The sequence below is a fragment of the Crocodylus siamensis genome, chromosome 3 (genome assembly GCF_052110815.1).
Source record: "Crocodylus siamensis isolate JL-2025a chromosome 3, ASM5211081v1, whole genome shotgun sequence".
In the NCBI taxonomy this organism is placed as follows: Eukaryota; Metazoa; Chordata; order Crocodylia; family Crocodylidae; genus Crocodylus; species Crocodylus siamensis.
The window spans coordinates 39,112,432-39,139,624 of NC_143397.1; positions in this window are offsets into that span (position 1 = coordinate 39,112,432).

Here is a 27,193-nt window from a genome sequence, read left to right on the forward strand (position 1 = left end):
TGGCTAGACAAAGATTTGGCTGGGATGATCTAGTCGGGGCTGGTCCTGCTTTGAGGCAGGGGTTGGACTAGATGACCTCTTGAGGTCCCTTCCAACTCTAACTTTCTATGATTCTGTGAAACAGAGTATGTAATTGTGATATACACCATATGACCTGAACTTTAACTGTAAGCACTCCACCTTGCGTTCCTTTTAATATGGGTGCTGTATTGGATGGTAGAGGTTAGTTAGAGAAGCTTAGCAGAACTGTGATTGTGATATGGATCACATCTCTCAGGGCCAGGGAGGAAGCTACTTTGGTCTGTGTGTGAGATAAGATAAAAAGTGAATATGTACTTTGAGGTATCCGGTATGCCTCATTTCAGTGCGGCATGGTGTAGGTTGTGTTAGTAGTGGTTGTATAGGCCTTGTAAGTCAGACCAGTCTTGGAGAGTTAGGTGGATGATGAGTATGGTCAATGGGTTTAATGATGTGCAAGTTAAATAATAATGTTAGAAGATGTTCATAAGCATAAGAATATAGAAGAATGTAAAGTGGTTGAAACATAGAGCACCACATCCGTTACATCTGTGAAGTAGTCTAAGTGTCTGGCGGTGGGGCAGGTAGATATAGCAGAAATTCAGTACAGCACAAAGGCAGACTTTGAAAATGTATTTTGCAGGAGTATGGTGGTATCACTTAAAGCAGAGTTAAGTTGTATGGCAGTGTATTTAACTATTCACTTTATGGTCTTTGGAAGTTTGAGTTTTGCAATCAACTTGACCTCTATGTTAATGAAGTTTTTAAAACTGAATGTCTTTCTTTTCCTAGGTTGCAAATAGGAAACCATAGTGTCAAAAATATAGTGATTATTGACCTGTTGTGGACTTTCTGAGTTCTTTCAACAGAAGAATTATTCTTTTAATTTTCTGTAATCAAAAAGGAGGGAAATCTAAGAGGTGGTGCTTTTTGAGGGATGCCTGGACTCTAATGAGGGAGAAGAAAAAGTGTAAAAAGGTTGAGAATCACTGATTTAAATTAATCATTTATAATAGAAAATAAAAAGATCACTTTTTATACCACACCCAGCAGAAATTGTGAATTACTATTATTTATTACAACCTTTTACGTACTTGAAAACATAGTAAAGAAAATAAATCCAGTTTTTTAAAACTTTCTTCAGACAAAATGTTTCCCAAACCTCTTCTCATTTTTGTTTCTTTTCCCTAGAATTTTTCCAACTTGCTACATCTTTCTTAAAATATGGTGCCCCAAATTAAACAAATGACTTCAATTAAGGCTTTACCAGGGCAGAATAGAGCAGAATAATCACTTCATGTCTTTCATATGACATTTCTGTTACCATACCTCCAACTGAGCATTGCCTTTTTTCAACAGCATCATATTTAGTCTACTTATATTTAGTTTTTGTTCCATCATAACCTTTAGATCCTTTTCTATAGACTGCTGCTCCGCCAATTATTTCACATTTTGCATTTCTGTATTTGAATCCTTCATCAGTTTAGTTCTTTGCATCTGCCTTTTGTTGTTGATTTTGGACTATTTCTTCAATTTTAAATTCTAATCCTGAAATGTTTCTTAGGGCACTTTTACATGTGCTCTGGGGGTGGATGGGAGGCAGCACTTTAATTAGAGTGGATCTGAGAGCTGCTCTCATTAAAGAGCCACAGCATCTCATGTATCAGTGTCCTTGCACTTCAAAACGGCGGCAGGGATGCTTGAACTAAAGCTCATTCAACAAGTTTTAGTTTAAGCGTCCTGCCATTGTTTTGAAGCACAGGGTCTCTGATACATGAGATGCAGATACATTACCATGCTCCAGCAGACTCAATTAATTGAGTCTGCTCCAACGCGCAATAATTACAGCACATCATAGCAGCTGCTGCACTTGTGTATAGGCACCCTAGTGTTTACTGTAGTTATAACATGGGTCCAGACTTCAGACATTACTGTGGTTAACTACAAGTGAAGGAAGCCATGTAATTCCTAAAAGTTCCTCGTTTCTCCTGTACAGTTTATTTTAGTGGAATGGGCATTTAGGTTTATGCTTTGAAACATTTGAAGTTGATAGTAGCTATCAGGGCCAGTGAGAGAGACCACAGACAGACTGGGTTCCAAAATCTGGACAGCTTTATTAAATGGTGGCTAAAATACTTTTAAGCACATGAAAAAAGACTGGCATCTCTCTCATTTTCCAACTTGTTCTCTCGGTGGATGGGCAATGACTAAAAACTGATGTCACAGCAAATCATTTATACTGCATATTTCAAACAGTTAAAACTCTGAATATATACAATGTCAATACCTCAGCTACCACCTTCAGGGTGCATTGTGTAAATAAAGAAGGTAAAAAGAGAAAATGTACTTAACTTTGGCATTCACACAGATTAATCTAGTCCTATTTTAGTCTGGTTCTCTACCCCCTCACAGGTGGCATACACCTCTACTTTGTATTGCCTAGAGGCTTTAGAGGTTTTAGAGGCTTAAATTTGCGTACAGTCCAGATCTCAATCCTTGAGATACATACAGGGAGCAAAGAGCAGGGCTCAGAGATTGCTAGAGTCAGGAGCACCCCCAGATTGTATTTCACACGTGGGAGATTAGCAAATGGGGCTGAAAGGCTTCTCACTCCCTAATCCCTTTGCTCACCCTGCCACCCAAGCCATATCACCCCTTACCTGTGACCACCTTTAATCTCACCCTTTTTCAACACAGGTATTTTTCCTTTACCTTACTGTCTCCTGCAGTTCTGCCTTTTCCTTGTCATAACCCCGGATCCCTCTCAGAAAAGCACAAGAACATAGGAAATGCCATTTATTGGGTCACACTAGTATCCCAGTTTTCACAGTGGCAGAATGTAGATGCTGAGAAATGGGGTGAACGGGGCATATCCAAAATATTCCATCCCTTGCTTCTCTCCCATTGCAGCTATCTGAGGTTTAGGAAGTTCTGATTTTGAGGTTGCAGCCTTTTCTACCATTGTCAGTACATAACGGATGGACCTTTCTTCCCAGAATTCATTCTATCCCCGTACTCTCTGCCCCTGTACTCCTAATTCTTAATTCTCCCTCCCCTCTCACTAGACATTTTCTTACATAATATGAATGCATTTTTAATGTTGGTTCTCCTACCAAAACTTAACAAAAGCTAAAGCAATCCTTTGATGGAGGCAAATTGCAGGAACAATCCTAGTTTATTTAAGGTCATATTCTTACTGACAGCAGGTTCATTGGCTACTGTATGCCCCTTTTGGTCAGCCATTTCATATTACTAGATGGCTGGAATATGTCTCAGATATTCTGTTCATGCATAACTAGCATAACCAATTTGATCCATGAGAATTAGGTTCATGCTTTCTTGAGAACTAAACTCTTTTTTGCAGATTGGGTTACGTATTGCTTCCTAGAAGGGGTACTGGGTTCTGTGTACTAGCTAGAATAAATGCTGATCAATTTAAAATATTGGGAGTTTGATAGTTTAATTTTCCTCTTATCTGTGCACCCCTTTCCCCCCAATCAAAAAAAAATAAACAAACAAACCCCCAGACCCACACCTGGAAGAACTTGTCAACCATAAAAGAGCACTGTTGGTACAATTGCGTCTTGGAAATCTCTGGCAGTCTGACAAACTTGCATTTTGCAGCACTTAGGAAAGCCAACCTTTAAGCAGAAACAGATTCTCCAAGCCAGTGGTTTGCAACCTTTTTAGACTCAAGGCACTCCTTGTTAGACTTGAACCACCCTTGGGAAACGTTAGCTTAGTTTTCACCCATTTTTGACTACAGAAAAATAATAGAGCAATTCTTCTGTTGTAAAGAGCTCAGATCACAACAGGTCAGAATGGGCTTAACATTATACATTCCTATTTGAAACGTCTGGGTTTACCTTGTGAATCATGTTAGCAGACCTAAGAGTGCTAACATTGTGTGGGAACATACAACAACCTTAAAAGGATCTCAAGACACCCCAGTTTGCCATGACACCCTGGTAGATCATAACTGCTCCAAGGGATGAGACTCTGTTCAGTTCAGGGTGATGGGCATCCCTGGAGTTAAATACAGTCTGAAACAAAGTACGAAGTACATCTCAGTGAGTGTTCTCATGCTCCCTCTCCAGTGTCAGTGTTTAAGAACCAGTGATATTCTTGGCACTGCAAGGTAGGTACAAGCTTCCAGCAGTCTTGTTCTCAGGTCTCCATCCAGATGGGCAGGGCATCCCCAGATGCCAGCTCACCCTAGGGGACAGAGTGAGTGGTTTAGACATGAGGTGGGGCAGGGAGACCCATTCTAGAGGACCACTCCTTTTTTGTTGCTCCAGCACACACAAGGAGGACGTTAAAGTGACTAGATACCACCCTAGAGAGACAGATCCTCCATGGTTCCAGCACATATGTGGGAGAAGAATGTGGGGCTAACACAGGGGTGGGCAAAATGTGGCCTGTGGGCCAGATGCGGCCCACCAGGCAATTCTATCCGGCCCGTGGGGTCCCTAAAAAATTTAGAAAATTAATAGTTATCTGCCCCTGGCTGCCTGTCATGAGACCCTCGATGGGTTGCCAAAACTCAGTAAGTGGCCCTCCGCCTGAAATAATTGCCTGCCCTTGGTAACGGGTCCCTTATTCCTAAGGCCCATGTCAGTCTTCTAAGTGTCCCTCCCCTCATTCCCCTGACCTGAGAACCTCAACCCCTCCCATCTATTATTCTTGCCCCTTCCCTTGTCAGATTCCCAAATTCCTGTTCCATGTTATATAATCATCCATCCCCTATTTCCCTTCTTCCTAGGAAATATTCACCTAAGCAGTAGCCTAACTTGATGGAGAGGATGTGAGCAGGGCACCATCCCTGAGTGCCAAGGTAGCAGGGACACCAGAATGGCACCCCTTCTCCTCCCCACCAGGAGTCCACTCTCCTGATTTGGCGGTCGAATCTCTAAATCTGAATCAAATTGGGAGACCAATAAAAAGGTCTGAATCAATTCAGAAAGCTTTGGAGAGCTTCGGAGATTTGGGCAGTCCCTGGTCACTGCTATAGGGAGCTGGACCTGGACTCTGTGTTGGTAAGTGGGGGGGGGGGCTGGATGAGGGGGGAGGGAATGATGGGGGGGCCCCCATAAGGCCCCATCCCCTGTCCTCTCTCCCAGCTCCATCAAGCCCCACCATCCCGGCTCTTTAAAAAAAAGAAAGAGAAGCCCCGCATTCACTAGCTCCTGCCCGGCGCTGGGTGAGCTCCACTGCCCCCCAGTGCCCTGTGCTGCGTGGGGGGCTCTGCCAAGAGCCTCTATCCCCTGCCCACTCTTCCAGCCCCATCAATGGCTGCCCCACCTGGGCCCAATATCCTGGCATTTAAAAAAAAAAAGCAAAAAAAAAAGCTCACTGGCTGCTGCAGCAGCCATCAGGGCTTCTGGGGCTGGTGGCAGAGCCCGCCCCCATGCTGCATGGCGGGGGGAGCGGTGGGGATTGTTCTCCTGCCTGGCAGAAGCCAATGAGTACTGGGCCTTTTTTTTCTGCTTTTTTAAAGAGCTTGGTAGGGCAGCCATTGACCGTGCTGGGAGAGCAGGCAGGGGATGGGACCTATTTGATTTCAAGATTCAGCCAATTCGTTGGCGGCCAAATCTCCAAATCAGATTCAGCCGAATTGATTTGGGACAGTGATTCGACTCACCGAATCGAATCACTGTCCCCCAAATCGGCCCAATCCAAAGCGAATGCTAGTCACTTCACACAGGCCTTGTGCACGTGGAGTTTAATCTATCAGGCTCACAAGCATTTAGCATACAGTATATGTATCCAGAAAGCCAGACATTTTTCAGCATAGTTCTCACTTTAGTGTCCCCAATTGGATGGAGCCAGGATTACCATGATGGGGGTGTGTCCACATCCACTTTGGGGACAGAAAACATGTGCAATGAAGACTGCTCATTGCATGTGTTGCATACAGCTGAAAGGGATGTGGTTACAGTCCCTTGCTGTGAGCCTGGGTGCCGGTGAGGTCTCAGTAGCTTCTGCTAGGAGCTCTCTATATGATCGTCAGTGCACACTCTGGCTGGAGTCCCTGATTTCAAGCAGCTCCAGAGCCTGCGGATGAACACAGACATTGCTGAGCTGCAGGAGCTGTGGGAAACCAGGAGTTGCATATTGCTGGTCCCAGTTCTCCTTTCCTTTCCCTTGTCACTGAATTCAGGAGGGAAGGTTGGAGAGGGTAAGGAGGAGAGAAGAGAGGGAAAGAGTGAAGAGAAGTAGGGGCTGAAGGCAGAGCCAACATTGACCAGTGATGAACTCAGAGTTTACAGTATGTGTGAAGCTCCCAGCAGGACCCATGCTAACATGCAAGTGAGCTCTGAGAGCTCACTCTGCTTGCAGTGCAGAGCCAAAAACGGGTGTGACTCTGCCTTTGCACCACCCTGCATCCACCCCTGTTAAGTGCCATTCCCTACTTGGGTAATTATTGTGAGATTGTTCCCCAAATGCTCTCCATCAGAGCTGTGGTGTAATCTTCAGGTCTGGCCAGGAAAAATAATAATAAAAAAGTCTGTCCACCTTAAGAAATACAGTTTTCCTCTCACCAAAATATTTATCCTGGGAACCTCTAGCTTAAACCAGCCCCAATTTACAGCACTCATCTTACCTTATACCTCCCTGACAAACACCAAATGTGAAGGCAATTTAAGTCAGTTCAGGGATTTTAGAGCACTTACATTCACTCCTTAAACACTAAAATGTTTACAAACTTAACCCCAGGGGAACTGACACTTCCTTATAATATAGAGGAGAAAATCCTTTTTGTTACCTGTTGATCTCTTGCCAGTTTGACAAAGCATTCTGGTCATTATACATTCTTGTCACCACTTGTCCTTGGAAAAAACCCTCTATTTGTTTTGCATTGATTAGCTACTGCATACAGCACCCTGTACCTTAATGCAATAAATAATGACCTCTATAGAACTGTATGGCCCTTTTGTTACATGCATCACATAGCTCACAGAGCTGCTGGGCACCAGTTTAGCCCATGAAAGGTAGAATAGCCCTGCTGTTGTTTTAAATTTCAGTCAGCTCTCAAGAGGCTTTTCAAGATGCTGACTGTTTCTTTCCTAAATAGATATTCTCTGTAGGTCACCCTATAATGATTGCTGATAAGGGGCTGGCATAAGGGTGGCTATACCAGATCTATGCCTCTCTGCGAATTCACCTACAAAAGGGGATAGTTTTGGTACCATTGCAGGGTATGTCTCCTTTGCTCCTGTGCCATGCTTGGGACGCTGTCATGGTACATGCCCTGTCTTCTCATTTGTGCTCTCTATATGCCAGCTCCCAAAAACAATGTAGAGAAGCTACCCTTGCATGGGCAGAGCACATAGCTTGTGCTGCCTGTAGCTTGGCCATGCTTATTGATGCATATTCTTAAGTGGGTTGTGTGCCTTTATTCTGCAAGTTGGTGTGCATAGTGTAAAAGTGGGTGGGTGCAGTGTGCTTTATAGTAGGGGTGTGCAAAGTGGGCCGTATTCGAGTCAGATTTGGCCCAATTCAGGGGACAGTGATTCAATTCATTGATTCAGACCACTGTCCCAATTTGATTTGACTGAATCCGAATCTGAAGATTCAATGGTAATTCAGTGAATTAGCAATTTGGCCATAGACACAGCTTTAAATGTTTTTTTCTACATACCTTGAGGTACCCAGTGTGGCTCATGAATGCTGAGATGGTAGGGCACATGGAGCATCCCACAGGAGTGCGGGGGGTGTGGGGGGACCTCTGCATGCTTGGCAGTGGACCCGGAAGTGGACCGGAAGTACTTCTGGCCCACTTCCGGGTCTGCCACTGAGCATGCAGGGGATCCCCCCTGGCCCTCCCAGCTCAGTGATTGGCCATGGGGGGCCCCGGGTGCACCCCCAGACCTATGAGGCACCAGTCACCAAGTCAAAGGTGGGACGGGTCCCCCACGTGCTCCATGGCAGACCCAGAAATGGACCAGAAGTGCTCCTGGTCCACTTCTGGGTCTGCCCCTGAGCATGCTGGGGACCCCCCTGTGCTCTTGTGGGGTGCTCCATCTGCCCCACCATCTCAGCGTTCACAAGCTGTGTCTGGTACCTTGAGGTATGTAGAAAAAATGTATAAAGCTCTGTCTATGGCTGAATCACCAAAGCTCTCTGAATCGATTTGGAGGGTTCCAATTCGATTCAGAGAGATTAAAGGGCTTCCTGATTCAACTAGGATTCAGAGATTCAGCCCCTGAATCAGGCCAAATCTCTGCCAAATCAAATCAGCGACTGAACCGTTCCACAGCCCTACTTTATAGTGCTGCTCCTACGCACAGTACAGAGACAGGCAGAAGAGTCTGACCAGGATGCTCCCACTTTCATGAACATGCCCTCCCACCCATTGTAACAGTGTCACTATTAATGTGCCCTACTTTCCATATTAGATTCCTTGTAGAGGCAGGGTTAGTGCTACCTTTGCTAGGGGGCATGGGGGCGGGGGGCACAAGGGCTGTGAATTTATTTACTAATATCGGACCTGGCTTGTTCCAATTCTAGCTTACGGCATTTTTTTAAAAGTATAAATACTTATTCATAAGGACTAGGGTCAGAGCTGGGGTATTGTTACTTTAAGAAACTCTGACTCTTTCCTGAAGGGTTTCAACACCATGATGTTCACTGGCCACCAGACTAATTACTTTACACTGTAAATGATACCCAAGGGTGAAATAACACACATTCTGAGGCAAATTTTCCAACATGTGTTCTTTAATATCCCCCCTCCCCAAGTTGAAAGACTGACCCTTGCTGAACAAATGTTCTTTCGCCTTTGCCGTTCAAAACTATTAATGTTTTAGTGTGCGTATGTGATTAATTCACAGGCCTTCTTTTCAACAGAGTGATTTCTTGACTCTGACTTCCTTACTCCTTCAGATTTAAGGTAATTTGTTTTGTCTGACTGGCAATACATTAGCCTGCAAGACTAGGTTTGATTATATATTTAATAGTTACTAAGTGTTGCAGTCACTTATTTTGGCTTCATCTGGAATGGCCTTTAAGAGAGGGGTCCACAGGCACATTACTCATGCTATTCTGTAACTTTTATCTCTGCAGTTGACGTGGCTCACTGAAGATTTTGTAGGCTGGAAAGTTGGTTTGTTTACAGTTCTGTATGGCAATGAGTGATGTGTTTTCTAGGCTTTCTACTATGAACATCTTAAAAACTTACCAAAGGAAAACCTCAGAATTTTTTAAAATATGACATGAATAATGAAGACTATACCTAACTATCACATAACTACCACAGCTGAGAATGTGGTTATAGGAGCAAACGGCCTACTCAGCACTTGATGTGTAGTGATAATAGTTCCAGGCTCCTCTTCTGATTTAGCTGAAGGCATACAATTCAAAATAATTTGGATTATCCAAGGGTTATCTCATCCAGTAATGAATCCAGTTTGAGCTTTCTTATGCAAGTGAACACTTGATGTTCAGTGTTAAGGAGTGAGACTATTTGAAAAGAACCAGGGTCATGCACAATTTTCCATCTCTGTAGACTCTCCTGGTGAATCTGTGACTCTGAACTCCTACGTCTTTGAAAGGGAGTTTCCATCTTTCATTTTTATATTAAAGCCTTTTGCATACCACCAGTGGAGTTCCTCTCTTGAAGGATATTAAAAATGGTTAATTTTTTTTAAAAATTGGGCCAAGATATTTTTCTGATTTTAAGCTGTTATTAATGCATTCCCACTCTTTTGACTGAAATGATCTCACTGAGGTTTCTTTCTTGGACTACTCTGACTAATTCTTCCTACATTTTGTTGCTTTCCTCAGGGGCTTAAAGAACACCATGTGCCATTGTTCTTCTCCACACTGTGCATTCACAAAGAATCCCATCCAGTGAGACTTTTAACTCTCTATAGCCTTTTGTATTTTTACCCTTCTCTCTGTTTTTCACACACATTTTGGAATCATCAGCAAGTTTACTGCTGTTTGGCTACTTAACTTTTCCTTTGCTTATAAAATATTTAAGTACTTCTGATCTTTGTAAAATCATGTATATCCCTTCACCCCAGACCAATGATGAACTTTTCATAATTACTTCTTTATCTATGACCCATAACCAGGGCTATCGGCCTCTTGCAAAATAGATGCTCAGAATTCAGAATGCCTATACTATAGAAAGAGTAAAAATAAAAGCCTTCTACACTGGAATGAACCCTTGAAATTCCTTGAGGAGCCAGATTTTGTTTCAACCTTTCAAAACAAAAGCAACAAGGATCCAAAAGCTGTCTGGCGATCTTAAAGCCCTATCAGAGATGTGGTAGCCAAGAACGTTGAAGTTTAGCTTCCTGACCTCGTGAGGTGGAGCCTGGAGGCTGAGATCCCTGGCTCAAGACAGGGGCTTCCAGCAGTTCTAGGGCTCTAACTTCTGGTTCTGTGGTAGCTTACAAGGTGGGCTGCTGGCAAGCCTGGCGAGCTGGCAGGAAACCAGGCAGCTGGTTTCTGCCAGAATATTTAACAAAACCAACATGTTCTCACAGAATGTGTGATTACATGGAATCAGCATTTTCCACCAAAAAAAACTTGGTCAGAAAATTTCAGACCAGTTCAAACTGCAATGTTTTCATCCAGCCCATGGCTTTTGGCTTTCCTAAGGGAAATGTTGGAAGCCCCATCATCAAAAATAAGGGTATTATTTTCATAGATTTTCATAGACATTAGGGCTGGAAGGGACCTCGGGAGATCATCCAGTCCAGCCCCCTGCCCAAAGGGCAGGAAGTCAGCTGGGGTCATAGGGTCCCAGCAAGATAAGCATCCAATTTACTCTTGAAGGTGTTCAATGTAGGTGCTTGAACCACCTCCGCTGGCAGACTGTTCCAGACCTTGGGGGCTCGGACAGTAAAGAAATTCTTCCTTATGTCCAGCCTGAAACGGTCTTGCAGGAGTTTGTGACCGTTCGACCTCGTCATCCCTTGGGGCGCTCTGGTGAACAGATGTTCCCCCAGATCCTGGTGGTCACCCCTGATAAACTTATAGGTGGCCATCAGATCACCCCTGAGCCTGCGCTTTCCAGGCTAAAGAGTCCCATGGCTCTCAGCCTGTCATCGTAAGATCTGTTTTCCTGACCTCTGATCATGTGCATGGCTCTCCTCTGCACCCTCTCAAGCTTCTCCACATCCTTTTTGAATTGTGGAGCCCAAAACTGGACTCCGTACTCCAGCTGCGGCCTCACCAAGGCCGAGTACAAGGGGAGAATGACGTCCCGGGATTTGCTCGAGAAGCATCTATGGATGCACGCCAGCATTTTGGTCGCTTTACTAGCCGCAGCATCGCATTGGAGGCTCATGTTCATCTTGTGGTCAATGATGACCCCCAAGTCTTTTTCTTCTGTAGTGCTAACCAACGTAGCACTGCCGAGCCTATAAGGGTGCTGCAGGTTTTTCCTCCCAAGGTGGAGAACCTTGCATTTTTCGGTGTTAAACACGATGAGGTTCTCGTCTGCCCATTTGCTGAGCTTGTCCAGGTCAGCCTGGATCACCCGCCTATCTTTTGGCGTGGATGCTTTGCCCCAAAGTTTGGTGTCATCGGCGAACTTGGCCAGTCCACTCCTAACTCCAATGTCCACATCATTAATAAAGATGTTGAACAGTATGGGTCCCAGGACAGAGCCTTGAGGGACCCCACTGGTTACAGGGCACCATGATGATTGACTGCCATCAATCACAACCCTCTGGGTCCGACCACGAAGCCAATTTCCCAGCCAGCGGATCGTGGTGGAGCCAAGGCCACACCTGGGCAGTTTGGCCAAGAGGTGATTGTGGGATACCAAATCAAAAGCTTTTTTGAAGTCAAGATATATGACATCAATCTCTTCTCCCTTGTCCAGGTGATAGGTCACCTGGTCATAGAAGGAAATGAGATTGGTCAAACAAGACCTACCCGCAACAAACCCGTGCTGGCTATCCCTTAGAATGTTAGCCTGGGCCAGTCCCTCAAGGATGGCCTCCTTAATAAACTTTTCTAAGATCTTCCCCAGGATAGAAGTCAGGCTAATGGGCCTGTAGTTAGCCGGATCCACTCTCCTACCTTTCTTGAAGATCGGCACCACATTGGCCTTCTTCCAGTCTTCGGGCACTACACCAGAGCGCCAGGAGTTTTCAAAGACCCGTGCCAGGGGCTGGGCTATGACGCTCGCCAGCTCCTTGAGTACCCTGGGGTGCAGGTTGTCAGGGCCAGCTGACTTGAAGGTATCCAGCTTATCAAGGTGTTCCTTCACGAGGTCAGCATTGATGGAGGGTAGGGGATCCCCCTCACCCAGATTTCCCTGTCCCATAACAGGCATGGGCATCCCGTGTGACTGATGAAAGACTGACGCAAAGTACCTATTTAATAGGTTGGCTTTTTCCTGGGCGTCAGTTGTCAGTTGCCCCATCCGGTTTAGCAGGGGTCCAACATTGCCCTTGCTTTTCCTCTGGATCCCCACATACCTGAAAAAGGACTTTTTGTTGTCCTTGATGCCTGAAGCTAGTTGGAGTTCAGTTGCAGCCTTGGCTTTCCCGGTTTGCTCCCTGCAGGACCGGACCAGCGTGGAGTAATCCTCCTTGGAGGTGAATCCCGTCCTCCATCCTTTGTAGGCTTTCCTTTTTAGCCACAGTAGGTCCGCTAGGTCTGGTTATAAAACCAGACAAGAAAAAAGTCCTTGCAAATGTATTGTGCAAAAGCACCTGGGGGTGCCTATACATGTGCATCAAGGCTGCTCCAACACACTGTAATTACAACGTGTCAAAGACTCGATTAATAATTAATCAAGCCTGTTGGAGCATGGTGATAACCACTCTCCAGCTGACTCAGCATCACATGCATGTGTCCCCATGCTGAAAAATGGTGTTGAGGGCACTTTAGCTAAAGATAGTTGAACAGCTTTAATTAAACCCCTCCCTCCGCCCTCCTGGAGCATGTATATAAACACCCTGAGTTATTAAGGTAGTTTTAATTTTGATAGTTCTAACTAAAATTTCAGTTAGCTGTTTCAGGAGTCTATGAAAATATAATAAAACCCCATAGGACCACATGCTGCTTAGCTTTGTTTCCTTATTCAGTTTCCACTTGCTTGATGATTACTGGTTTTTGTTTCTTTTTCTTGTTCCTGCTTTTAACCTTATGATCACAGTGTGTGCAGTTATGGAGAGAGGGGTAAGAATTCTTTCTATAGCCCCGTGTGAGTGCATAGCAGGAAGCGGGTGATGTCACTTGCTGTGCCGGGCAAGAAAGCGAATGTCTGGTGGTGAATGGATAAAAACTTGGACAAAAAACAGCCCTTACTCACTAAGCTAGAGTATGATGGCATGATGTAACCACTCCTAATATAGATGGGCAGAAGGGCCAGTTAGGATTTTTTTTCAGCGAACAGTTTTCCTATTGAAAAATGCTGATTTATGGAAACTAAAATTAGTTGTCAGAAAGAGTTGGTTTCAATTAATTTCTAGACTCAAAACATTTTGAGGAAAAAATTCCAAATTTTTGACAAAGGCCACATTTGTTTTGAACATTATTCTAATTATAGAGCAAAATTTAAGGAAAATGTAGTCAAAATTGAAGCAAAGTGCTTTGATTTACAGGAACCATAATTTTTTAGCCCGTTGATTCAGGAAAATTTTTGAAATTTTGACTTTTTCTCCTTGATTCAAGGCTGTGAAAGGTTCCAGGGTCTCACAGATAGTCACCAGCTAGGCAACTATTTCCAGTCCAGCTCTGACCAGAAACAGTTTCTTTTACCTTTATAGCAAAGAATTTGAGGGAAACAAGGGGATTCAGAGGTGGATGTCTAAGTTACATGGGCTCATTAAATTAATGCATCTCTCCTCATTATGCATCACTCCTTAAGACTACATTTTTCAATAATAATTTAGAAAAAAAGAAACAAAAAAACCGATAGTAGCTTTCCCAGTAAATCCTTTAACACCATCACCAACTCACACATCACAAATAGACCTTCCTTTTTTACTATGTAATCAATAGTGTATCAATACATAGAAATACAAAATTCCAGGTAAGAAGCATGAGTCTAGCAGATGTATACAAGTGTAATGAAGGACAGTTATCTATTTTTTCCTTTCCACCCAGGAGAAACCTCTTGCTTCAGTCACCATTCTCATTTGGTTCTCGGGTAGGAAAATACTGCCTGCATTTGGGATAATGCAGCTGTTTTTAAAAAAATCAGAAAGAGCTCAGCTTTACAATGCAAGAAAGTATTGTCATTTCTTCTTGGCTATGCTTCTACTTTTATCTGCCTCCAAGGTAAGCTGCAGATGCCTATAACCTGCATTTCTTTCACAGCTGTTGTATACAGGCCAAGATGCAGACTGCCTGGTTAACTTCATTTTCTGGTGATTGTCCTTGATTACTTTTGGGTTGGTTGATGTAGAAAATCTTAAGAAAAAGTTATGTATGAAATAGAAACAGGCCATCTAAGACACAATTCTTTGTATGCTTATCATCATTCTGAATGGGGCACTGATTAAAGTATATGTAAATAGAAACTGCTACACTGGGTGGAGGCAGAAACCCATTTTCTCTCTTTTAAAAAGTGATTGATACCAACTACAACAGCAAAAAGTTAAAAGATCATACATGGATGATATGAGATTGCAATGACCATGCATGGGCTATGTCCTCACCAAGCATAATCTTTGTTTGCCCTTTACATTACTCCTTAAATAATTGATCTTTGCATGCTTAACATCAGTGGATGTGATCATTATCCTTTTATCAGTATAGAAGGAAAATGTACTATGTAATAGGGTAGTTCCAAGGGGAGTGTCTTATATTAGAAAGTCTACATTATTACTTATGCTAAGCAGTACACATACACCTAACAAAAATATGGCTTCGGACCAGAAGAAGCTAAGATGTTGCTGGTGGTGATGATATCTTCGGTTCTATGCAAGAATTAACTGATGTAGCTGTTGTTGATATGGAGTTTGGAAATTATAGTGTTCATCTGTTCCATGTTATTGCCCATCTTGACTGAGCTGTGTTACTAGTTCTTTAGAGGATCTTAACTTTGAAAATCAGATATTTGTCAAATTAATGTTAAATGTGTCCTCTAAATTTGATGCATAGCGTAATACTATACAATATATTCAACTTAAAAACTGACACACTTTTACATAAAAGTATTCTAAAGATTGTATGTTGTTTTTACTGCTTTGGAAGTATTCTTAAAACATTCTCTGGCTTATTTAAGAAGACTCTTATAAAATATTTACAACCAAGGACCATTTGGTTTGCTTTTAGCCAATCCTAGTATATGTTGCCTGTACCTTTAATATCTCCACTCTATCCAATGCATTTTCCAATCTGCATTCATCTCTACTCTCATTCTGTGGTGTGAGTGGCCATTGCTTGGTTACTGGCTATCCTTTCACTGATTATAGCAGAAAAGTGGTTTAGATGCCATCTTCCATTTGCCTTTAAAAATGACAACACTCTTATCTTCTTCTCCTCCACAGTGTTTACAGTTTGTAGGGATTTATGCTCCTTACAGAAGCTAATCAATGACTTCAAATATTTCTGAAGCAGAACTACTAGGACTAGGACTGGGAATCTACTGGGGCCTACAGCTATTCCTAAGCTCATGCAATGAGACTAACAGAACAAGGTATTTAAAGGACAGCATCTTCCAAAACAGCAGAAAGAGTATTAGTATTATTTTAAATTAAGACTTCAAATTTCTTAAATACAACTTTGTGTACCGGTAAGATATATGACTGCTTTGCCTCAGTCAGACTAGGTGGGGTGGGGGTTCTGTATGATTCCCTAAGCAGGTGAGAATAGATTTCTTTGCTTACTTAGACATTAGCTCCTGTGATAGACTGATTAACCAATAAATAGACGTCAGCTCCCACCCCCTGTAGACGTTTCTCTTGACATCTGGTAGAACATGGGCCTCCTGCACAATACAGGATGCTGCTGATTCCTCACCTGGCTGACAACAGGAATTTGAACTTGCACTGGCCTCCAGAAGGATACTGTGAATTGACACTAGTGGATTGTCTGCTGTTGGAGTCATCAGTGCAGGCTGGTTTACACCACATCTTCTGAAGTAAATTGCTGGGCTACAAAGGTAGGAACAGCTCATAAATGAATATATTTCATGAAGCATTATTCTTTATGCCAGTTTTCTCCAAACTTATAAAACTAGTGACAACATCCTGAACTATGACTGGGTAGTCCCCAATTTCCCCAGGAGATAGGATGAAGAGGTGATATTTGCGCTCTCCTGATCCTGAATTTGTTGCCTGGTGGGGCAATTCTCCAACATGGCCTAAGGCTCTCAGAAAGCTATTTCAGTTTATTCCAGTTATTACCTTAACTGGCTGATAGGGCATCCAGGCATCAGTGGTATTCAGAGAAGACCCAAATGTTTCCTGGCGTCCTCTTTACAAACAGCAGGAAGAGAGGCAATGACAAAGAAACTGATCTACTCTCCCTATGACACTAGGGGTGTGTCTACACATGCATTAGATCTAGGACTTGGAAGTAAACTACTCATGAGTAAACTCTCCTGGGCAGGTGTCTACACATGTAGGGAACTGGGTGAAGATTTGCTGCTAGATGTTCTTGCTTCCTGGGGCCCTGCAATGGATCCCTGCTGCCAGCAGGGGGAGCTCTAGGTTCCCCTGGTTGGTAGCCCAGGGTCTGGCAGGGAGCACCCCAACTGGGACACTGCCCCCAGGGGGCTGCCTGCTGCTGTGGTGGAGACAATGTCCCCCTGCCCTGGCAGCAGGGAACTCCTGGCCCCAGGTACCAGAGCCCAGGCCTGGACTATATTCCTCTGTCCCATTAGCAGGGAGCTCCCAGTAGCAGCTCTACAGCTGCAGAGCCCGCACTAGAAGATCCTTATCTCTCAGCACTGCCCCCATGACTGCAGAGCTTGTGCTGGGAGATTAGGATCTCTTAGCACCAGCCCCATTGTCGCAGAGCTTACGCTGGGAGATAAGGATCCCCCAGCCCCTCACTCCCTGACTGTGACCTTGCAGTGGGGAGGCTTGGAGATCCCTGCTGCTGGGGCAGGGGGATATCGTCCATGCCTGGATCTCCTGGGGTCAGGGAGGAATCTCCCACTCCCTGATGGCCGGCTGACCAGGAGCAGATTTGCTTCTGCTCAGGCATCTGTCTACCTGAGTGTTACTGTGCAGTAATTAATCACAAGGAAATTTGCTACAGCTATTATCTGGCATGAGCAGGGAATGGGTAGTGCTGGGTATCTAAAAATTCTGGTTACCTGAGGCCAGCTGTTTTCAGCAGTGTGCTTTTGTTGCCAAGAAGGCTAATGGCATATGGGCTACATTGGTAGGTGGGTTGCCTGTAGGTCAAGCGAAGTAATTATTTCCCTCTATTCAGCACTGGTGAGGCCACATCTAGAGTACTGTGTCCAGTTTTGGGCCCCCATTACAGAAAGGATGTGGACAAATTGGAGACAGTCCAGTGCAGGGCATCAAAAATAGTGAGGGGGGCTGAGGCACATGACTTATGAGGAGAGGCTGGGAAATCTGGGCTTATTTAGTCTAGAGAAGAGAAGACTGAGAGTGGGACTCAATAGTGCCTTCAGATACCTGAAGGGTAGTTCAAAAGAGGATGGAGCTAGATTCTTCTCAGTGGTGGCAGATGACAGAACAGGAAAAATGGTCTCAATTGCAGCAAGGCAAGTTTAGGTTAGATATTAGGAAGAATTTTCTCTCTAGGAGGGTAGTAAAACACTGGAACAAGTTACCCAGAAATGTGGTAGAATCTCCATCCTTGGGGGTTTTTAAGACCCAGCTGGATAAAGCTTTGGGCAGGATGATCTAACTGGGGATGGTCCTGTTTTGAGCAGGGGGTTGTACTAGGTAACCTCCTGAGGTCCCTTTCAACCCTAATTTTCTATGAGTCTATGGATTTCACTATGCACTCCCTGCTGCACCAAAGTTACACTGGGTGTGATTCCTGAACCAATGTGTGTGAAATATCTTGGCACTTACACTCCTTTAATCTTTAATTATTTACATTTTTAATCTGAGGGTGCCTAAATAATACTCCCTTGTCCATAGTTCAGTGGCAGACCCCAGTAAGTGTATGTTCCACTTGGATTTTCTAAGGCAGCAGATACACTGATTTGTTCCAGCATAAACTTTAGTGCTCAGAATTAACACCTTTGGGTACCTCATCATGTAATTAGAGTTCCAAACAAAATGCACATGAAATGAAGTACAAACGAAAACTTAGAATATATGCATTTAATATAAACAGCATGGATATTTACTTTATTATTTAATTGTGTATTAATCTTTTATTTCCATTTTCACAGAGGCAGGAAAGGTTTCAGCTCTAAGCTGCCCTCAAAGCTTTGAGCAAATGTGTCCCATTGGGTGTGATAAGTAAAATTTAAGCATGTAGGCCAATATAAACATTACAAAATTGAAACCTTTCATATTGTTGGAATCATCATCACTTAGAAAGCTTTCCAAAAGTGCCAAGAAATAATATTATATATGTATGATTAACCCTGGGTAGTAAGAGTAAGAGTCTTGCAAATTGTTTGATGTGTCACTGCTAACATCTCCACTAAGCTTTGTCTTTTATCTCATTTTTATTGTTTCTAACTCAAATGAAAGACTTAAAATGAATGAAAATCCAGTGCAAATGTCAGTGTTCCTGAGCTGAAGAGTATGAGTTTGCATTCCAGATCCAAACCTCCATTAAGGAAATAATGTTCTTGCCTCTGGATTTCCACCACATGCCTTACTGTAGCATCTGATTGCCACTGGTGTATTTATGTGCCTGCATTAGTGAACAATCATAGAATCATAGAATCATAGATCTTCAAGTCCGACCCCCTACCTGGGCGGGAGAAAAGATTGGACTCAAATGAGTCCAGCCAGGTGGTCATCAAGCCTCTTCTTAAAGATCCCCAGGGTAGGAGCCAGCACCACTTCCCTTGGATGTCTAATCTAAATCTACTCTCTAATAATTTGTGTCCATTGTTCCTTGTCATGCCAGGGGGCGCTAGGGGAAACAGTGTCTCCCCCAAACCCTTCTGGTCCCCCCTAGTGAGTTTATAGACAGTCACCAGGTCCCCCCTCAGCCTTCTCTTGTGAAGGCTGAACAGGTCTAGGTCTCGCAGTCTTTCAATGTAGGGTCTGCCCTGTAGTCCCTGGATCATGAAACCGTGCTGGTTGCCCTTGAGCATCATCCCTGAAGCCGGCCCATCACAGATGTGCTCCTTGAGGATCTTCTCAAAGAGTTTCCCAAGGATAGAGGTAACACTGACGGGCCTATAGTTGCCTGGGTCCTCTCTCTTCCCTTTTTTGAAGATGGGGACCATGTTAGCTATCTTCCAGTCATCTGGCACCTGGCCAGAGCACCACGAGCGCTTGTAAAGCTGTGCCAGGGGCCCTGCAATAACCCCAGCTAGTTCCCTCAACCCCTTGGGGTGGAGAGCATCTGGACCCACTGACTTGAAGATGTCCAGTCCCTCCAGAAGCTCTCTAACCCGGTCCTCCCCAACCTGAGGTCTGGAGGCGTTCCCCTCAAGTCCATCTGGCATCACAGCAGGGAAGCCCCAGTCCCTGCACAAGAAAACGGAAGTGAAGAATTGGTTAAAAGTTCCGCTTTCTCCTTTGGAGCAACCACCAGGTTGCCCAGTATACTTTGCAGGGGTCCCACATTACCCGGTGCCTTCTTCATCCTCCCTATGTATTTGAAAAAGGACTTTTTATTATCCTTGATCTTGGACGCAAGTCCTAGCTCTATGCCCACCTTAGCTTTCCTGACAGCCCCCCTACAGGCCCGAGCAGAGGAGGTATACTCCTCTTTGGAGATAGCACCCCCCTTCCACTGGGTGTACGCCGCCTTTTTGGTAAGCAGGCATTCCTGGACGCCCTTGGTGAGCCAGGGGGGCTTTTGGGCACTCTTGCCCCCCTTGCTTCTTGTTGGGATGGACTCCCCTTGGGCCCTGAGTATCGTTTCCTTAAGGAACAACCACTTGTCCTGGACACTGAGTTCCCCTGCCCTCAAGGACCCCAGAGCCTCACCCACTAGTCTCCTCAACTTGTTGAAGTTGGCCCTCTTGAAGTCTAGGGCTACCGTCTTGCTGCAGGCCCTTGACACCCTGTGCTGGATGGTGAATTCCAGCAATTGATGATTGCTATCACCCAGGTGGTCAAGAACCTGGAGGACCCTTACCAGGTCATCACCTGTGGCCAGGAGCAGGCTCAACAGGGCTTTTCCTCTGGTGGGACTGTGCACCTCCTGGATTAAGTGGAGGTCCTGTATCTCAGCTAGGAACCTCCTGGAACGGTCCATCCTGGCTGTCTGATCTTCCCAGCAGTTGTCTGGGTAATTAAAATCACCCATGACAACTACATCCCTTGCCTTAAGTGCCTCTGCAAGCTGGCCCAAAAATTCCCGGTCCAGCTCCTCCCCTTGGTTGGGGGGTCTGTAGTAGACCCCCACCATCAAATCGCTCTTCCCACGGTCCCCTTGAATCTTAACCCAGAGAACTTCAGCCTGCCCCTCCTCTGACCCCATTCTGCTGGCAGAGGATGTGTACTGCTTCTTGACATAGAGCACCACACCCCCACTTTTCCTTCCTTCTCTATCCTTCCTGTAAAGCCTATAGCCCCTAATGCTGACAGGACTGGATTATTGACCTCTCTGGAGATGTGAGCTGCTATGAAGTTTGAATGCAAATCTGGCTCAGAATTTTTCAAAGATGAAGTGCAGTGATGTGTAGGGTTTTGGTTTGGATATATATCTTGCACTAGCATAGAAACTAAGTTGATCTACAACATAAAACAAGTTCTGGGTTCAGTTTCAATGGGTATTATGAGATGCCCTACTTATTAAAAAACAAGTCCACTATATGAAATATTGAGAAACCAATCGTTGATACTAATAAAATTAGATCATACTAAACTATGAATATTATACTCACTGCATTTAACATGATAAGGAGTCAAATTCATTCTGGAGTAAACTGTTACACCAAAGATGACTTTGTCTCATCTTGCTTGGTTCTGCCAAAATATGCATTTCTTTGGCCTGGTCTTTTATCATAGAAACAGATGGAACTTTCCATTTTTGAAGAGTTAACTTTTTGGCAGCTACTGGAACTCTTCAGAGCCAGCCTTTGTTACAGCTTAAATTACCCAGGAGGGAAAAACAAATGAGGGTGTATAGAGAAGGATTACACTGGAGAATGAAGCGCAGCACTATTGATGACTTTTCCCCACAAAGGATTGATTCTATAATATTCCTAGAGCAGATGTACTTGTATTCAAAGAATAGTATTAACTTTAACATCAGCATTAAACTTACTTGTTGGAGTTCAATACCCTCAGAAGATTTTTTTTATGCTGGATTTGCTTTAATTTTAGATGGACTGTGGATTTTTTTTTAATGCTATAAAAATGTTATTTGTATTGTGGTTGAAGGATAAGAATAATTATAATCATTGTCCCAGATCCTTCATAGGCAAATGAAAGCACAAATTGTTTCTAACTAGAAGTGGGCATGCATATCAGAAGCTCTTTCATTTAGCTAATGTTACCATATGTTGACTTCTTGCTATATGCTTCTCCTTTAGAGCCATTCTGGCGAGTGGGTTAACGCTTCCCACTTTCTTTGTGGTAAAGAGAGTGGGAGTAGAACCTTTAATTTGACAATTACATCTCCCCTCCCCAAGGGCATTTTGCTGAGTTTTGAAGTTTTCCCCCACTTGGCAATTGAGTGAATGTACTGGCATTACTGTTGGCTTATAGGCCTGAAGCATAAAACATCAATAACAAAAAGAGTTCTTTTAGTCTGAAATGCAACAGAGAGTCTACTATGTAGGGGCATCTACTATAAGGCTGCTTGCAGATGTTGAACCTCCCTCCACCTCCCCACCCCGCAAAACAGTGCTTTACTTTACACTCAGCATACTCCTCTACCAAACCAAGTGCATATTCATAAGAGGCAGCGTGTTAGTTGGACCCAGGCCGTCCAACATCTGTATAGATCAGGTGCTTTAGTGGGTTTTTTTTAGTGGGTGCAGCACACATTGCCTGGGGCTGATACCCTGTGCTCCCTGCCAGCCTGGGGCTGCTTCATCTCTGCTCAAAGTGCTGTTGTCCCAGGGGCATATGTAGATGCTTCATCCAGGAGCAGTTGACTTTGGCCAGTGCTGAACTGCACTGGAGTCTCTTTGCATTAACTGCATGTGTAGATGCCCCCGCTGATACTACATAAGGGTTGTGATAAGATTGTAGCTAATAAAAAAGAGTTGCGAGAGACTGGAAATCAATGGACTATAATTGGGAAGCAGACATTATGTCTGCTTCATTAAATATAATGAAAAGGTGCTACCTTCTGCTCTTTTAATTGGTAATTTGAAAGGAATGGCAGGGAGAACAGGTGAAAAGGAAGCTCTGAGCTTCACCACCATGACTACTACCTCCACCATTTCCTGCAGTCCCATAAACAACTGTGTCACTGCTGGGCTTTAATTGCCTTTATTCTGAGATACTCAGACTGAGCCTAAGGGAGAGACCCATGGGTTATCACTATTAATACTGACTTTGGCTAAAACCACCTGAAATGCAAAACTTCTGTTCCTGATGTTAACCTCTTCTTCACATCTCCTTTTCTACCCTTCTTCCCATTCTTCTTTTTTGCCTTTGGTTACAAAAAGACTGTCTTACCCAACTGAACTGCAACCTTTATAATACTGCTGCAGGCCTATGACTAGAGAGGAAGGTGAAAGCAATGTCTGAACAGTGTAATGCTGGTCAAAGTTTGTCAGAAATTAGCATAGTTGACAAAGCTGTATATTGTACCTATCTTTCTCCAGCAGCGAGTTACAAATAAGAGTCAGAACCAGAAAGAGAAACTGAATTTTTTGGTCTTTTTTTCCTCATTTTTGTGTGTGCATGTCTTATTTTGCCTGTAAGAAAATGGGACCAGACTCCAATGACCAAAAGAAACAACAGCAGCACCAGCCAACCTCAACTAACTTTTTTCCTCCAAAAGGAAAGCTAATACCATCTTTGATACAATCTAAAATACAAGTAAATGGGAGGCTTACATTTTAAAAACTCTCTACAGCTTAAGGGTCAGGGAAGAAAGGATCTTGTTAACATAAACTTCTTTCTTAATACTTTCCATTTCAGATGCTTTTCTTGTTTCATAACCTATTTCTGGACTGTTAAGGCAGCCAAGGTCCCTGTCCTTAAACCTAAAAATATATTCATATGATTAATGTCTTACAGTCACAGGATCACTTTAACAACTTTGACTTTCTGGCCCATATATTGCCATTGAAATAACACAATGGGTCCCCAGTGTAAAGTACCAGCATTGTAGATTCACTGGCCAGATTCTGGTCTACCTATCTTCTATTAGTTCAGGGGTTGGCAGGTTTTTGCAGGCACAGGCTAAAACATGAGATTTGGCCACAGCTGTGGGCTGGAAACCTCTCCCCGCTTTAGTGGCCAGCTGTATGCACTCACTCTTGCTGCAGAGAAGTGCAGATGTAACAGAGCAGGAGGTTCCACATTTGGGGGGTGGAGGGGCGAGAGGAAGAGGTAGGGGTGCTATAGAGGGGATGTGGTACGGAGACTCTCCATGCAACTGCAGCTGATCAGACACCTTTCCAGGTTACATCAGACCCTCAGGACATAGGTCACTGACCCATACCATAATGTCTTTTTATGTAGCAGACCACCATTTTCATTTGAAGACTGAGTCACCAAAAAGCAACAGGAAGGATCCATGCACCATTTAAATTACTTGTTTTTCAGGGTGGGATAGAATCACTCTTGGTGTCTAAGCCCATGTACACAGCTAATAAAATCTGGCCCATTATGTCTTCCATACATTCTTCAGTGTAGTTTAGAAATAACAATGACATTTTAAACGTGCTAGCTCAGCTGCTGGAAGCAACCTGGAAACAGAAGCATGGAGCTCAGCACAGGCTAATTTATCAGGTTGAGAAAGTTTACAGTAAGGATATCTAATTTAAAAAGTGTGCTCAACAAAATCTTTAGTTAAAAAAAAAAAAGAAAAGGCATTTTCTCAGGGCTCATATTCACAACTTCAGCATACATTGAAATCCAGGCTGTCAAATATTGCAGTATTTCTAAATTTGGAGCCCAATACTGCAGAATTTGACCATATTCTTGAGAGTTATTATTCACTGCTATTGTTGTTGCTGTTACTCAAAGAAAAACATCAGTTGCAAAATTGGAAAGGAACAGGGCACATTATGAGGCTAAATTTTGCCCTGGATTGGAACAGAGTTCCCATTGAAGTCTGCTGGCATCGAATATGGGAAGAATTTGACCCCGAAGAAAAAGCAATGGTGTTTACCCTTTTAATAGATCTTGGTATAATAAATCAGATGTGAAATAGACCACAGAGAGGAATGCAAAAAATTGCTTGATTCCTCTCATCCTACTCAGGGTACAGAACAACATTTTCCTGTGATTTCATTGGTTACTGCTATGCCTTATACCAACCAGGAGCCAAATACAATAAGTTTAAATGATAAGACATAGGCAACTCTAAGAGCTCCCAAGAAAACATGATTAATTTTGATGGTGACAGTTCTTAGTTTTCAGCATTTGTGCATTACTGTAGATATTGGACCAAACTTTGTCCTCTTGAGTAAATCTGGAGTATTTCCACACGTTTTGAAACAGTGCTACAGTCTTGATAAGCCAAATGTACCAAAAGCCTTGATTAACTCTTCACTGGTTTGTAAATCCCATTACACATACAAATGCCAGTCAGAACCCTGGTAAACACCTTGGAAATTTTAACGCAGGCAGGAATGGAATAATTATAAATAAAACCTGCAGCCCAAGGCAAGTCGGAGTATTAATTGCTAAGACTCATATGCCTCCTGGATGGTGAATTCAAGAGCATAAGGTTGAAGTCACTACAACCAGAGACTGCTTACAGATGTGTAAAAAAAAAAAAAAAAAGTGCTTTACTTTAAATTCTGTGTGCTTCCACACTGAGCCCAGCACATGCCCAGAAGAGGCATTGCGTTAGTTGGACCCAGATCACACAACAGCTGTATACATTGGGTCCTTCAGTGGGGCTTTTTGGTGCTTTTATCTAAAAGCTAATTAAAATTAAATTTTATTAGATAGAAATGCCAAAAAGCACTGCTGAAGGGCCCCATCTAAACAGATACTGTGGAGCCAGGTTGAACTAATGTGCTGCTGCTTCTGGTAAAGCACATTTTTGTTCTTTTTTCCCCACATCTGTCAGTGCCCAAAGATGCTAAATGACTGAACTGCAGTAGATTGGCTTTTCACAGTGGCTTAGTCTAGTGAAGAGCATATTCTGAAAATGTTCTGGAGATGGTGAAACTTATAGGTGTGAAAGATGTGGTCACTACAGGAGAGGAAGAACATTTCAGGCACAAAGATAACTAAAAATTTCTGTTCTGGGTTTAATGTGACATTCTGATATAAGATGTATGTGTAAGGTTGTAGTAGAATAAGCTGAAAGAAAGCTGCAGCAGTGGAGATGTAAATTTTTTAAAGCATTTGATATTGAAGAGTCAGGAGATGACCAGGAGTTCAAGAAGTCAAGACAGGAAACTAGATTGGATTAGAAAGTGTGAGATGAGAGAAAAGGAAGAAAACTCACTATGCCTTTATTGGACATGAGAGAATTGTTGCAATGCATCAGCATAAAAAGGAACATGGTCCACTCAAGACTCATCACACAACCTCCCCAAAGTATGAATTAATACCAGCATTGATCTGTGCAGATACTCACACAAAGACTGCAAAAAGTATGAAACAACGTAAGCCTCATTGGAAACAGAACATGGCCTTACCAGATGTTGCTGACACAGGACGTTGGTTAGAATGTACTGGGAAAATTAGGCCATGTAGACTTTTCACAAGGCTAATGGATAAGGATGATTGATAAGACTGGACAGGATACCAAAATAAGGATGGAATGTACAAGGATCAGGATGACCTGGTAAACAAGTTTAATTATTTGGTGAGAATTAGGATGCGCATGCTGTAAGCATAACATTGTGTTGATCTGTGTCTAAAAGAGGGTCTCTTCTGTTTGTATCAGACTTGAAGGGTACATCCATCTGCAAATTATGCCTGGCTAATACCATGTACTGGCTGGTCATGCATGTCAGTGTTAGGTGCTTTGCAGGGAATATGCCTAGCCATGTTTTTGTGACATGAATAAGCCTGTCTTTAATTTTTTTTCTTAACAACAGTCACCATGGTATGCAGAGTGTCTGAAGCAAAAGCAGCTTAGATGACATCGCAACACAATGCACACAGAGACCACTCAAACTGAGGCGGCCTGACACTGGTGATTGGTAATACCTAATAACATTGAGGAAGCCTGATTTCACTTACCTGCAAAATTAGAAGGCATACTTACGGATATTTTAATAATGTTTCTTTTAAACTGAGGTTTTTTTATTTTGTGAAAGGCACATTGTTATCAAAAAAGGTGAAGTTAAAATTCTATGTGAAAAATAAATCAAGGAGTAAATCCATATAGAAACATGGGGCCATAGGAATATTTAAAGCCCTAGTGTCATCAAGGCTAGTCTATATCAACCTGGGAACCTAAAATCAAGTTATAGTTTATCACATTAACCTGAGAAATCCATCCAAGCTCTGCACTGTAATTATGATCCCTAGTGGGTTTTTTATAATACTGCTGACCTAGTATGACCTATATTTCATTTTCTTTTTTACAGAGGTGTAGGTTGTAGCCATGTTGGTCTAAGGACATAGGCAGACAAGGTTCCTGGGGTAAATCTGATGTCTTTTATTAGACCAGCTCATTTTTTTAAAGCATTCCAGATTGAGTTGCTTGTAGGTCTTCCTCCACTTTAACTTCAGACTACAACATCCTGCTTTTAAATTAGATAATATCCCAAACAGCTGATTGGCAACGGATTTTTCCTTTCTTTCCAGCATCATATGGGTCTCTATAAGATATTCCCTCAGCATCATTTGGTTAAAACTATTGTATAAAAGCCAAGTCCAGCTCATCATTTCAAATAACATCTACCCAATACTTTTAGATTTACTCCTTTTTGCATTTTGCCTATTTCCTTGTTAAATACGATTGGCTAGAATGCCATGCAATAATAGATCAAATTATTTTTACCTGTGCCTTACAGGGTGCCCAGATAATT